The following is a 13,313-nucleotide window of genomic DNA, read 5'->3' as shown; positions in this document are numbered from 1 at the left end:
GAGAAGAAGGATTAGGGAGGGAACCTAAAGTTGAGGGTTTGGAATTGGGAATGGGGTTTCTTGGGAAACTTGAAAAATGAATTGGATGAATGGAGGTACAAAATGGGTAAAGGTGAGGTTTAATTCTTCTATTAAGTTATGATTTCGAATTTGTTGTTTGCTTTTGAGATTTTCAGAGAAAAGAGGGAAGAGATTTGTAAAACTGGCAAAAAACGCTATTGATTCTAATTTATATCATGCCGTTAATCGATTAAGAGCAGCATTTAATCGAAACCAGTGTTAAAATTCCAAGTTTTTAGAAAAATGAGCCCGGGTAATCGATTAAAATGAATCTTAATCGATTAAATTCAGTGAAAAGTGAAATGTTTGCTACTACAACTCATTTTAATCGATTAAGAAATATAGTTAATCGATTAAATGGCATCAGATTTATGGAATCAAGAGGTTTTTGGGTTTTAAAAGCATGCATATATTTCTAACAATTATCAAGCAATTTTTACTCAAACACATATACATTTTCAGCTTCATAACAAATATATATTTTGAATCATATAAGACATTAATCATGCGAAGCATATAATAACAATTTTAGACTATTTTAATTAAGATAATTTTCATCAAGAATTCCATGTTCTCTTCGAACAACATAGAAAGTATCTCGTGAGAGAGGCTTGGTGAAAATATCAGCCAATTGCTTAGTAGTTTCAACAAGTTCAAGCAGACAATCGTCTTTTTGTACATGGTCACGCAAGAAATGATGTCTAATTTCAATATGCTTGGTTCTAGAATGAAAAACGGGATTCTTGGATAGGTTTATGACACTTGTATTATAACATTTTATAGGAATCTTTTCTAGGTTAAGTCCAAAGTCCTTAAGTTGCTACTTCATCCAAAGGATTTGAGCACAACACACACCGACGGTAATGTATTTCGCTTCGACGGTGGACAAAGCAACACACACTTGCTTTTTGTTGTGCCATGCAACTACGGTACTGCCCAATAAGTGACAAGTCCCACTAGTGCTCTTCCGATCCAACTTACATCCCACAAAATTAGAATCGGAATACCCTACCAAGGATAATGAGACATCCCTAGGATATCATAATTCCATATTAGTTGTTTCTTTTAAATATCTCATGATGCGTTTTATAGCAGTATAATATGAATCTTTAGGCAAAGCTTGAAATCTAGCACACATACAAACACTAAATATAATATCGGTGCAACTCGAAGTTAAATACAATAATGAGCCAATAATCCTACAATATTTGGTTACCTCGATTGCTTTTCCCTTTTCATCTTTATCTAGATAGCATGCAGACAACATAGGTGTTGAAGCCTCTTTAAACTTTTCCATGTCGAACTTCTTCAGTAACTCCTTGCAATATTTCGATTGATGAAGGAATATGTTACTTTCCATTTGTTTGATTTGAAGTCCAATAAAGAAGGTCAGCTCACCCATCATCGACATCTCAAATTCACCCTGCACCATCTCATAAAATTCTTTACAAAGAATGTCATTAGTAAAACCGAATATTATATCATCAACATATATTTGAACTAGTACCACATGATTATCTAATCTACGAATAAAGAGGATAGTATCAACCATACCCCTCACAAACCCTTTTTCCAAGAGGAAAGAGCTCAATCTGTCATACCAAGCTCTGGGAGCTTGTTTCAAGCCATAAAGTGCATTTTTGAGCTTATATACATGATTCGGATATTTAAAATTTTCAAAGTTAGGAGGTTGATCTATATATACCTCCTCTTAAATGTAGCCATTCAAGAAGGCGTTCTTGACATCCATTTGAAAGAGCATGAAGTTCATAATTGATGCAAAGGATAAAAGCATCCTAATGGCCTCTAATCTGGCTACAGGAGCGTAGGTCTTATCATAATCGATGCCCTCCTCCTGGTTGTAGCCTTTGGCCACCAAGCGAGCTTTATTTCTGATTATCAAGCCAAATTCATCTAATTTATTTCGAAACACCCATCTAGTACCAATCACTAGATGTTCTTTACGCTTAGAGACCAAGTCCCATACATTATTACGCTCAAACTGGTTTAGCTCTTCTTGCATAGATATACCCCAGTGCACATCCTCAATGGCCTCATCAATGGTCTTAGGTTCGATTTGAGATACAAACGCAATGAAGTTACAAAAGTTACGTAAAGAGCTACGGGTTACCACCCTCGTAGTTATATCACCTATCACTTTGTCAAGTAGATGATTCTTCTTGGTCTTCCACACGATTGGCAAGTCCTGATGCTCATCTTGGACAGTTTGCTCTGCTTCTGCTTCTGTGTCCTGGTCCATGTCCTTAGATTATGCTTCTTCCAAACCACATGCAACATCATCAGAAAATACCTTCCTCTTCTCTTTTGGAGAAGATTCATCAAAATGGACATGCACATACTCTTCTACTTGCATTGAATATTTAATAAAGACTCGATAAGCTTTGCTATGCAATGAATACCCTAAAAATATACCCTCATCAACGTTTGAATCAAACTTACTTAAAGCTCGTTTTTCCATTATTTAATATAAAGCATTTACACCCAAAAATAAGAAAATGAGAAATATTAGGTTTTCGGCCTTTTAAAAGTTCATAAGGATTATTTGAAAAAGTAGGCCTCAAGAGTATACGATTAATCACATAGAAAGATGTATGCACTGCATCAGCCCAAAAATATTTAGGAACCTTGCTTTCGTTTAGCATGGTTCTAGCCAGTTCCTTTAAGACTCGATTCTTCCTCTCAACAACTCCATTTTGTTGAGGGGTACGAGGGGCTGAGAATTGACGCATAATACCATATTTATCAAATTGACGGTTTTCAAATTCGCCACCATGATCAGATCGAATATATACTATCTTATGATTAAACTGATTTTGGATTTGCTAGGCAAGGTTTTTGAAACACTTGAAAGCATAGCTCTTGGACGATAGAAATAATGTCCATGTGAATCTAGAGAAATCATCAACGATTACTAAAGCATAAAAGCTACCACCAAAACTCATAACCTGTGATGGTCCAAACAAGTCCATATTTTGACAAGTATCACAAGTTTCTAGAGTTTGAAAATCAAGTTTTGGTAGCCCATCAACCAAATTATTTTTAGACAACTTATCTGGATGCGTTACATGAATATGAGTGACGCGCCTATGCCAAAGCCAGATGTCATCCTCTTTAGATATAAAAATTTTGAAAATAGAGTAGTGATATCCTCAAGATTAACCATATAGATATTATTTATACGATATCCGACAAACTTAACTTTATTAGATATATTGTCACGAATAATACAACACTCAGAATCAAAAGATACACGGTTACCTTTATCGCATAGTTGGCTGATACTCAAGAGATTATGTTCCAGGCCTTCAACATATAACACATTTTCGATCACTGCCTGATTTGAGTTGCCAATTGTTCCGGTGCCAAGTATCTTCCCTTTGTTGTTGTCTCCATACATGACAAACTCTTTTTCTTGCAAGGATAGATCTAGGAATTTTGATCTATCTCCCGTCATATGTCTCAAGCAACCACTATCAAGATACCAATGATGTCCATGTTCTCGTAGACATACCTGGAAAACATAGATCACTTGCCTTTTTCAGGTACCCAAGTTATGTTGGGTCCTTTTCTGTTAGTAACTAGGGAGTCATCTCCCTTTTTTATCCATACGTACATGCTACTAGGTATACCATGTTTTCTAATATAACAAGAGTAAGAAGTGTGGCCATGTGTGCCACCATAAAAGCATGTAGGAACCTTTTTATTAAAATTTTATTATTAGGCCGATTAATAGGTCTCATATTTGGTCTTCTCCTACGTGTAGAGGGAATATATCATAGCCCGGTATGGTCACCAACATTCCTGGTTTTGCTAAGCATAATGTCTAACATGTTTTGACTCAGTTTTGCGAGTTTTTCATTGAGTCTTATATTTTCGTTTTTCAAATCATCGCAAGAATCACATACAGTTGATTGACATGAATTATCATTAGAGAAATTGCATGAATTACAAGAATAGATCAAATCTAATGTTTCATTTTCCAATTCTAGTGCATCTAATTCTTTTTGTAATGAAATTATTGTTTTTTCATTTAGAAGGATTACTCTTTTTCTATCAGAACTAATCCTAGCTAATTTCTTTAGTTCATCATGCAATTCGACATACGCATTATACAAATCCTTATAGGGAAGAGAATCATCAGATGAAGTAGATGAGGTGTTAGAATATACCTCGTTGTTTACCTCTTTCGAATTTGAGCAACAAGCATCATTTGTTCTGATCATTAAGCATAGCTTGGATGTCTCCTCTTCATCCGAGGTGCTCGATGCCGTGTCCTCCTCTGGTACATCCCATACTGCATAGGATTTCTTTGACTTGAAGTCCCAATGAGTGCTCTTATCTGAATCAATCTTCTTGAGGTAAGTTGGACATTGAAACCTCATAGGTCCTCGCTTACCACATTCATGGCAAGTGAAGCGCTTTTTACTCTTGCCTTTCTCGGTTGACTCATGCGCTTCTTTCTTTTGGAAATGTTTGAAGCCTCATATCTTTAGGAATTTCCCGAATTTGCATACGAGAAGGCTCAAAGTTTTTCATCCACATCTGAATCTGACCCGTCTTCTTCTCTCTCTTCTGTAGATTGAGACGTTGTGGCCTTGAGAGATATACTTTTCTTTTTGCGATATGATTCTTCATGCATAGTAAGGCATCCAAGCTCCATTTCGTGCTGTTGAAGTTTCCCAAACAATGTCGCCAAAGGCATGGAGTCAAGATCCTTGGATTCCATGATAGTTGTTACTTTTGGTTGCCATCTCCTGTCAAGACAGCATAAAACTTTGTTAGTAAGCTCCCCTTTGTTAAACAATTTATCCAAAGCAACTAAATGGTTAACTATATGAGTGAATCGTTTTTGCATGTCACCGATAGATTCATTTGGTAACATATGAAACAACTCATATTCATGTGTCAGGGCATTCAGCCTGGCACGCTTGACTTTGCTAGTGCCTTCGTGATTCACTTGTAAAGTGTCCCACATTTTTTAGCATTTTGGCACTACGAAACCTGAAAGAACTCATCATAGGATAGGGCCGATGTGATGATTTTTTTGGCATGCAGGTTGTATTGAACCTTTTTACGTCCATCATCGGTCCATAGACTTTTCGGTTTATCTTTCGGTTCATCATCCACTGAATATTGTGGAACGAAGGGCCCGTTGATTATGAATTACCAAATATCCGAGTCTATGGCCTCTAAAAAGATTTTCATGCGAACTTTCCAGGAGGCATATCCTTCGCCACTGAATACAGGAGGGCGGTTTATGGATGCGCTATCACCGCCAAAGGGGTTGATGGAACCCATTTAGTTTCCCTTAAGGATCACGCGTTCACGGTTGAGTACTAGCTCTAATACCACTTGTTAGGCATCAGTGACATAATACACCTAGAAGGGGGGGGTGAATAGGTGTCGCGGTTCCCACTTATCGCTATTCGCACCAAAGCCCTATTCTGGAAAACACCTAGTTAATCAATTAAGATTGCCTTAATCGATTAAGTCGCACAAAATTAACAATTGATGAACGGCTCAATTATACAACCACTTACAGATTATACAGAAATGATATAGCAGATTGAACATAAAGGATCTTTATATGGCAGAGTTACTATATCCAAAATATCAGCTATAATAGGCAATTAAAAACACTTTAAAACAATAAAGAGATAAGAGTAAGAAACAACCTGCAACAAGGTTTTTATACTGGTTCATTTTGCGGTCCACTACAAACCTACATCCAGTCCTCCCTCCTGATCTGGGAGATTTTCTTCACTAAAAATTGAAGCCAATGTATATTACATACACATTTCCAATTACAAGACCTTGAATGCTACCTTCTTGAATTCCCCGAACCTCTACCTTTGTTTGACCTTACCCAATCGCATAGGAAAACCTTTCCTACGATCAAGCCCCAACCAAGAGTATGTTCTAAACTCAAGACCTCCAAGTCTTGGTGAAGACTCTCTGTATCTCGTTGGTGGTACGACACCAAGAGACGTCTTTCCTTATTACAAAAATCACAACAAAAACAAAGTAATGTGAATCACAAAATAGCTCAAATATTACAATTAAGAACAAGCTGTAAATCGTATACAAATCTCACAAATTATTATGAATATGTATAAGAACAGAATCATGAAGAACATGTAATTTCTACCCTAAGAAATCTCTGAAATAATTGAAAGAATCATGCAAGAAAAATAGAATGATGAACACATTTAATCACATGCAATGGATGGCATTTTAATCCCTAAGCATGATACTATATCTCACTAATCTCACATGCAATTCTCTCTGCCTATAAGACATAGAAAGAATATGAAAAATGCAACTTAGCAATTCTAAAAATGAATGAATGAATGTATGAAGCATGGTTTAAAATCACAGTTTATATAGAAAAGTTGTTTAACGTCCAGTTAATCGATTAAGTGCCCTTTTAATCGATTAACGGGTTGTTGAGAATAAATCGATTAACTGACATATTTTTAGTTATGATATTAAATGGTAAACTACCTATATGTTATGCTTATCAACTATACATGTTTTAAGATTATGTTGTGCCTAAGATGCACAAATAACATGTATGATTAATGCAAGAACATATCATAAGCTAGATGGCATGTCTCATGTAAATGATATGATGGTTTCTAGAACTTGTGAGATTTGCATCTAGGTTTACCTAACCTAGACTCAATAACTAAGATACATATTTAAGACTCTAGTTTAGACATGAAGCTCTTGAATCTTTGGTGTAACAGCCTAACTTATTTTTGGATGATACATTTGGCATGTTGGTTTTTTGAGTTATCTTTAAGCTTTCACTAATTCCTTTGTCTTCATCAAAACATAGGCAAGCTAAGTGCTATCTTGACACATTGCACTTTCAATAGCGTCCTTCACTATGCTTGATTCCATGCTAAAAAATTCCTTTGGAACTTCTATTGGCCTTCCCACCGTCTCAACACCTATTCTTTTCCTCTTGCATCCAATCTTTGCTCTTTTTAGGCTGAACCTATTTGTCCTTCACAACACCACCAATAACACACGCTTAACCCGAACAAAGAGAAATAAAGGTTAAAAACTATCCTAAAGTGCTAATTATATCCTATAATACAATTTAAATGTAATACAAATGTAGCACAATTTTACACTCATCAAATCCCCTCAAGCTTATCTCTTGCTTGTCCTCAAGTAAGTATTATGGATAACTCACACAATCAAGTATAAATGGCTCGAAATAACAAACATTCTCATGATATTTTTGAAACTGTCCATGCATCAAGGCAATCATAAATCAATTCAGTTTATAGCTAATTCTTTGAGTCATAACAAATGCATGAACTAAGGTCATTCTCATTACTCTCATGTGTTTCGAGGTTATCGTGTTTCGATCAAAAAGTTTCGTGAAAAACATTCCCATAAGCTTGATTATAGATGAAATCGCCAATGACTATATTTTAATGCTTGCAATAATCGAAAGGTCTTTAAATGGTTGTATTATAGCCAAGGTGAATAAATGACGGTGGGATAAAGAAAAAAAGGACAATTCAAAAGGCTTACAATTATTTCCCAATATACTTATTTTCTAGAACATCTGACTGAAGCATTGAGATTCTCTTTATAAGCATTGTTTTGTCATATGATTTTTTACCAACCATTCTCTTTACATTATGTTTTTTAGATCCTTTCTCTTTATTATATACTTTGTACTTTTCTCTTTTGATTTTTTTAATTCTTATTTTTTTTTTGTAAAAGAGAAAATGATGATTTTTTATCCACCTTTGGTGCATTCATGCATAGCACACATAAGTATTTCAGTTTTCCCATTACTTCAACCAAATATCCCACATTACCCTAAAACCCTTAGTTGAGTAGCTATAAAGAAACTTTAAAGTCCAGGCTAAAAAATGGGCGACTAATTGGTTTTCAATGTGTAACAAGTAGAGATGGCTATGAAAACCGAACCCGTGGATACCCATCCAAACCCAACCCGAATTTAACGGGTTAAACCCGTTGTCATTACGTTCGGGTTTGGTTTTTACCCGATGTTAATTTTCGGGTTCGAGTTTGATATATGTGGTAACCTACCTGAGCCCGCCTCAACCCATCCCGATTAATAAATTGAATAAATTAATATATCTTCTCTAAGACTCTAACCCTAATATTGTTAGAGGCACACAATTAGAAACTATTCAAACATCCATCTTAGAATAGAGACCAAAGAGATCTTCCATCTTCCTTTATTCGTTGCCTTCATCCTCTCCAACCTCTGTTTGATTAGTGAAATATCCCCAATGAATGATAATGCGCAGAATCCAGCAAAGAAAATCAAAAGAGGTCATATAGTTAGCTGGTTCTCGTCATTTATATTCAATCTTTTAAACAAAACCAAATTGCAGCTTGTTTATTCTCTCTAGTGATACAATGTTCTCTCTTTTGTGTTTCATGGATGTAATACTACATGCCTATAGCAGTTATTGCATTATTTTTTGGTTTCCCCGTCGGGTTCAAGGATGGTATTGTTAATTTCAACACCGTCGAGTTCAGGGATGGTATTGTTAATTTCAACGCCGTCGAGTTTGGGTTCGGGTTTTAAATTTCAGGTTCAGAGTTGGCTAAGCATAAACCCGACCCCGATCCACCCTGTTGCCATTACTATTAACAAGTGGTTGAATATCAAAAGAAAAAAATCCTAATTTTCTCTATCATATTAATGCATGCAATCAGACTTCAGTTTGAAACGGTGATAAATCAAGTTTTAGAATGTACAATCATAGAAAATTATGAACATATGAAAGAAAAATTAATTTTGTAATCTTAATTAACATTTCAGATCAGAGCCCTTATTGTGTTTGGCTCAAGTGTCTTACATTTAGTAAATTCAACATAAGTTACGAAACAATTACTAATGCCTTTCATTTAGTTATTCTATCATAATTTTTCAACGGGGGTCATAAATAATCAACAAACAACAATCATCATGCATACTTTCTCTTAAAAACAAACATGAAGCTCATAAGGGTATTCCAAGAGATAAATGAGACATGGAATTTATGCCAATGCATGATATGAATGAACTATTCTAAATGCAAAAATCCCCTCAAGCTTAGAAATTTATATTGTCTCCAATATAAAAATCTAAACAAGAAGAAAAAAATAAAAGAAAAACTCACAAGTTTGGCGGAAAGTATCCTTGGCTGATGTGCTAGTTGAAATAGATTCTACTATAACTAACATATCCTACCTATTAATATTATGCTGCTCTTGTCGTAGCCGAAGTTCATCAACATCAGTTTGTACCCTAGCAAATTCAGCTTCATTGACTACAGTGGAAGTACTTGCAAAAGGAGATAAAGATGACCCAAATGGCCTATATATTCTAAATGGACGAGATGCAAAAACCGGTTTTGAAGGGGCTATTAGATTGGTACATCCGTGTGATAGAGAAAATCACGAGTGCACGATTTCGTTATCATCTAATAAAAATATCGATCTCACGAGGACTGGAAAGTTCCTGTAATTCTATCTATTAATTATACTTAACAAAAAAGGGATTAAAACTGAATTGAGAACGGTGAAATATTTGACAATAATAATTAGGAAAAAAATAAAAGAATTGAGATTTAGATTAGGAAGAGTTCCCAGGATAAGGTTACCCCCTAAATTCTTGTTTTCGTTTCTTCTTATGAAATTTAAGTTTTGAGGGTGAATGAATCTTTGATATATATCATCCTCTCTCAAGCTCGGACACATATATTCAATTAAAGTTGCAAATACTCTTATGGTACGGTTGTCAATGGAACTGTTTACTTGGATCTTTCTATCCAACTGCTTTATAGCAACAGAAGGTCCTTCCCTAATATATCTAAGAGGTGCAACTCGTTGGCCATGTGAAGGCAAACATGCAAGATCATGATTTTGAGGAAGACAAAAGACTAAAGCTTGAAGACAATGGACACATGAATAACAACATTTTAAGACTCATATGTAAGCAGGAATCATGAACTTCTAGAGTAATTATTTTCATTTTAGGTCCTATAAGATGGCTTTAATGGGTAGAGTCTAGTCTTAGTGAATCCTTGATAAATGTCACATATCATGAGCATGTTGGATAAATGTTTTTTCATAAATAACATCATTAAAACTTATTTTAGCCTACATGCATGATCTTGGGCACTTATAATCATATCCTTTTCAAAGTCATGCATCATATATACATCATTCATGTTAGAGGTTCATGCACTATAAACAAAGTATTATTGAAAAACATTTAATTGTTTAATACTTTATCTAATCGATTAAGTCTTTGTAAATGGGAAACACGTTAAAAGATTAAGGATATGGTTAATCGATTAAGATAGTTTCTGTTTTAGAATCTTAGACGTTTGAAAGAAACGTTAATCTATTAAGTACCTAATTTAATCGATTATCCCCAACAAAATAATTTCAAAATAGAATGGTACTTTGTCATCTTTCCCATATACACAGGTATCAAATATTCACATCAGTTTATTACGAAATACATTCATTATTTTAGAACTAAAAAAACAAGAATTTTCAAGAGTGATTGATTTAAGAAAAAATGGAAGAGTTTTTTTTTTACAATCTATGAAAAAGAGAACATTTTCATATCTTGAGAATTTTTTCAAAGATTTCCTTTAGTGAGTCTCATACATTCATTACGGTTCTTATATGCAGATTTATCTCTTTTTGGATGTGAGGTATCATCTAGGACAAAAGAGAGAAATCAGGCGAAATCCTTGGCTGTGGTCTAGGTCCAAGAAGAGTCTCGTTGGAGTACATAGTTATAAGTGACGGGGTGTCATTAGAAGCTAGGTCCAAGGGAAATCTTGGTGAAGAAGTGCTTGTATCAAACAAGCGATTTCTTGTAGTGAAGCAAATCTCCACGATAAAATTTGGTTGTGTTTTCTTCTCATTACACTAATCTTTACTTACTCACAATTATTGCTTTCTTGCATTGGTTAATATCTCTGTTTAAGTGATCATTTCATACATAACTTGATTTATTAATTGCACCATGATTTCATATTTAGAGCATATTAAAATTTGGGTTAATGTCTGATATCTTGTTATATTATAAGAATCAAGAACCAAAAGATATTTGAGAAAAATAACTTGATTAATTGATTAAGCATTCATATAATCGATTAAGTATACTTTGTGTTAATCGATTTAGTTTGCCTGTAATTGATTAAATTTGCTCTGTGTTAATTGATTAACTTTCACTATAATTGATTGAAATTAGTTCTATTTGACATTATCTTTTTTGCTCTCGATTCGAGTTCATTTGTAACCTGTACCACCTATCCACCCCTCTAGGTGAAGATAGAGACCTTGTTAACCAACAATGGGCATAAGAGCTAGTTTGAACATACTAGCTTAATTGCTAATTTATGTGATCCAATGGATGAAAAAAATGGGCTCTATGATAATTGTAAAAAGTATACACTTTTCACCATCATTTTATGGCACTTGACATATGAAAATTGTAGAAAACCAACTTAAATTAACACTTTTTAGGTGAATTTTACATGATTGAATAAATTAGTTCTTTATTAATTCTTGTCCAAGTTTTCTTTCAGTTTTGTAGGAAATTGAATATTAAAGAATAAATTCAAAAATGGACAAGAATTGAAGCCAAAATTCAAGAGAAAAGCTCAAAATGAATTGCTAAAAAGTAATCAAGTTAAAGCATGACATGCTATGTGCTTAATTTGGTTACTTAGCCTTGAAGGAAAGGTAGCTTACTTCATCTTGAAGAAACCTAAGTTAAAGTAGGCCAAGCAACTTGCAAAAATCAAATGCTTACCTTAACTTAAAGAAAAAAACCCAAAAGTGTCAAGCAACCAACAAAAATCAAGTAACAAACCAAAGAAAAAAGGTTGCTTCACCATGAAGAAATCAAGCACAAAGCTGTCTAGCCAAACCAAGCACCATGCCAGGTCAGCCAAGCATCAGGCTAGATCAGGCCAGACCAGTCAAACTCCAAGCACCAGGCCAGGACAACCAAGCACCAAGCACCAGGCAGGACCAGTCAAGCACCAAGCACCATGTCAGGACAGCCAAGCACCAGCGCAGGTCAGCCAAGCACCAAGCACCAGCCAGGTCAGGCAGGCTGCTCAAGCATGCAACTAAGCGTGGGACCAGGTCAGCTGCGCTGCTCAAGCAGGCAGCTGTGCATGGGACCAAGTAGCTGAGCTACTCAAGCAGGCAGCTGAGTGCGGGAGGTCAGCCAAGCTGCTCAAGCAGGCAGTTGAGCGTGGGACCAGGTCAGCCAAGCTGCTCAAGCAAGCACCTGAGCGTGGGACTAAGTGAGCTGAGCGCTTGGCCCACCATAAAATGATTGCTAGGTGAACTCATGGAACATCCTACTTTCTCTTTGCTTAAAGGCCAACAACATGACCTCATGGATGACATAAGGCTGTGACAAGAAGGAGGAAGTGTCACCATGCATGTAACCTAGCCCACCATAGGGGTCAAGTAGGGGACAATGTGGCTCTTCATAGGGGCCAATGGTCAGCAGCTTAGCTGCCTAACAGGGCAGCTGAGCGCCCAGCACCTTGTCCTATATAAAGGCATGAAATTTTCAATTCTAAGACAGTGTACATTCTTTCTAAATTCTTTCCTCCATATTTTTCTTTCATTTTAGGTAGTTCTTAGGCTAGTTATAGAGTAGTTTTTCATATAATTCAAGAGGAGAAAGGAGAAGGCAAATGAGATGCAAAAATCAATTGTGTAATCTCATTTGGAACTTAAAGTATCCAATCCTTGGATGGATGGCTCATGCTCCAAACAATTTCATTTGAATGTTGGTTAATCATTCAAGTTGGTGCTTTGGTTAATTTTATTTGTTTGAGAAGTGCATAATACTCTTTTTAGATTGATCACCTAAAAACCGATTTCAAGTTATAAAAATTACTTGTCTCAAACACTTAACAAATAATCTAAGAAGTAGTTGTACTACTTAGTTTATTTGCCAAGTTAAGCATTCTTTTCTTAAGATCTTATATTCATTACTACTTCAATATTAGAGTCGCCAATATTTAGGGTGTGACAACCTAGTCTCTTTATGGACGTAGTATTGTTTAGTAGTGAATATAAGTGATCATCATTCTACCATTTTAGGACATACACTAAAAGGAGGATTTCAGACCTTGGTGTTTGAAGTTAATCAAAGTGAAACATAAGAACTTGTCTAAGTACTTCAAATACATAAGAAG

This window comes from Lupinus angustifolius, chromosome LG01 (genome assembly GCF_001865875.1).
Source record: "Lupinus angustifolius cultivar Tanjil chromosome LG01, LupAngTanjil_v1.0, whole genome shotgun sequence".
Lineage (NCBI taxonomy): Eukaryota > Viridiplantae > Streptophyta > Magnoliopsida > Fabales > Fabaceae > Lupinus > Lupinus angustifolius.
The sequence above is the reverse complement of the archived record's forward strand: the minus strand, read 5'-3'. Positions refer to the sequence as shown.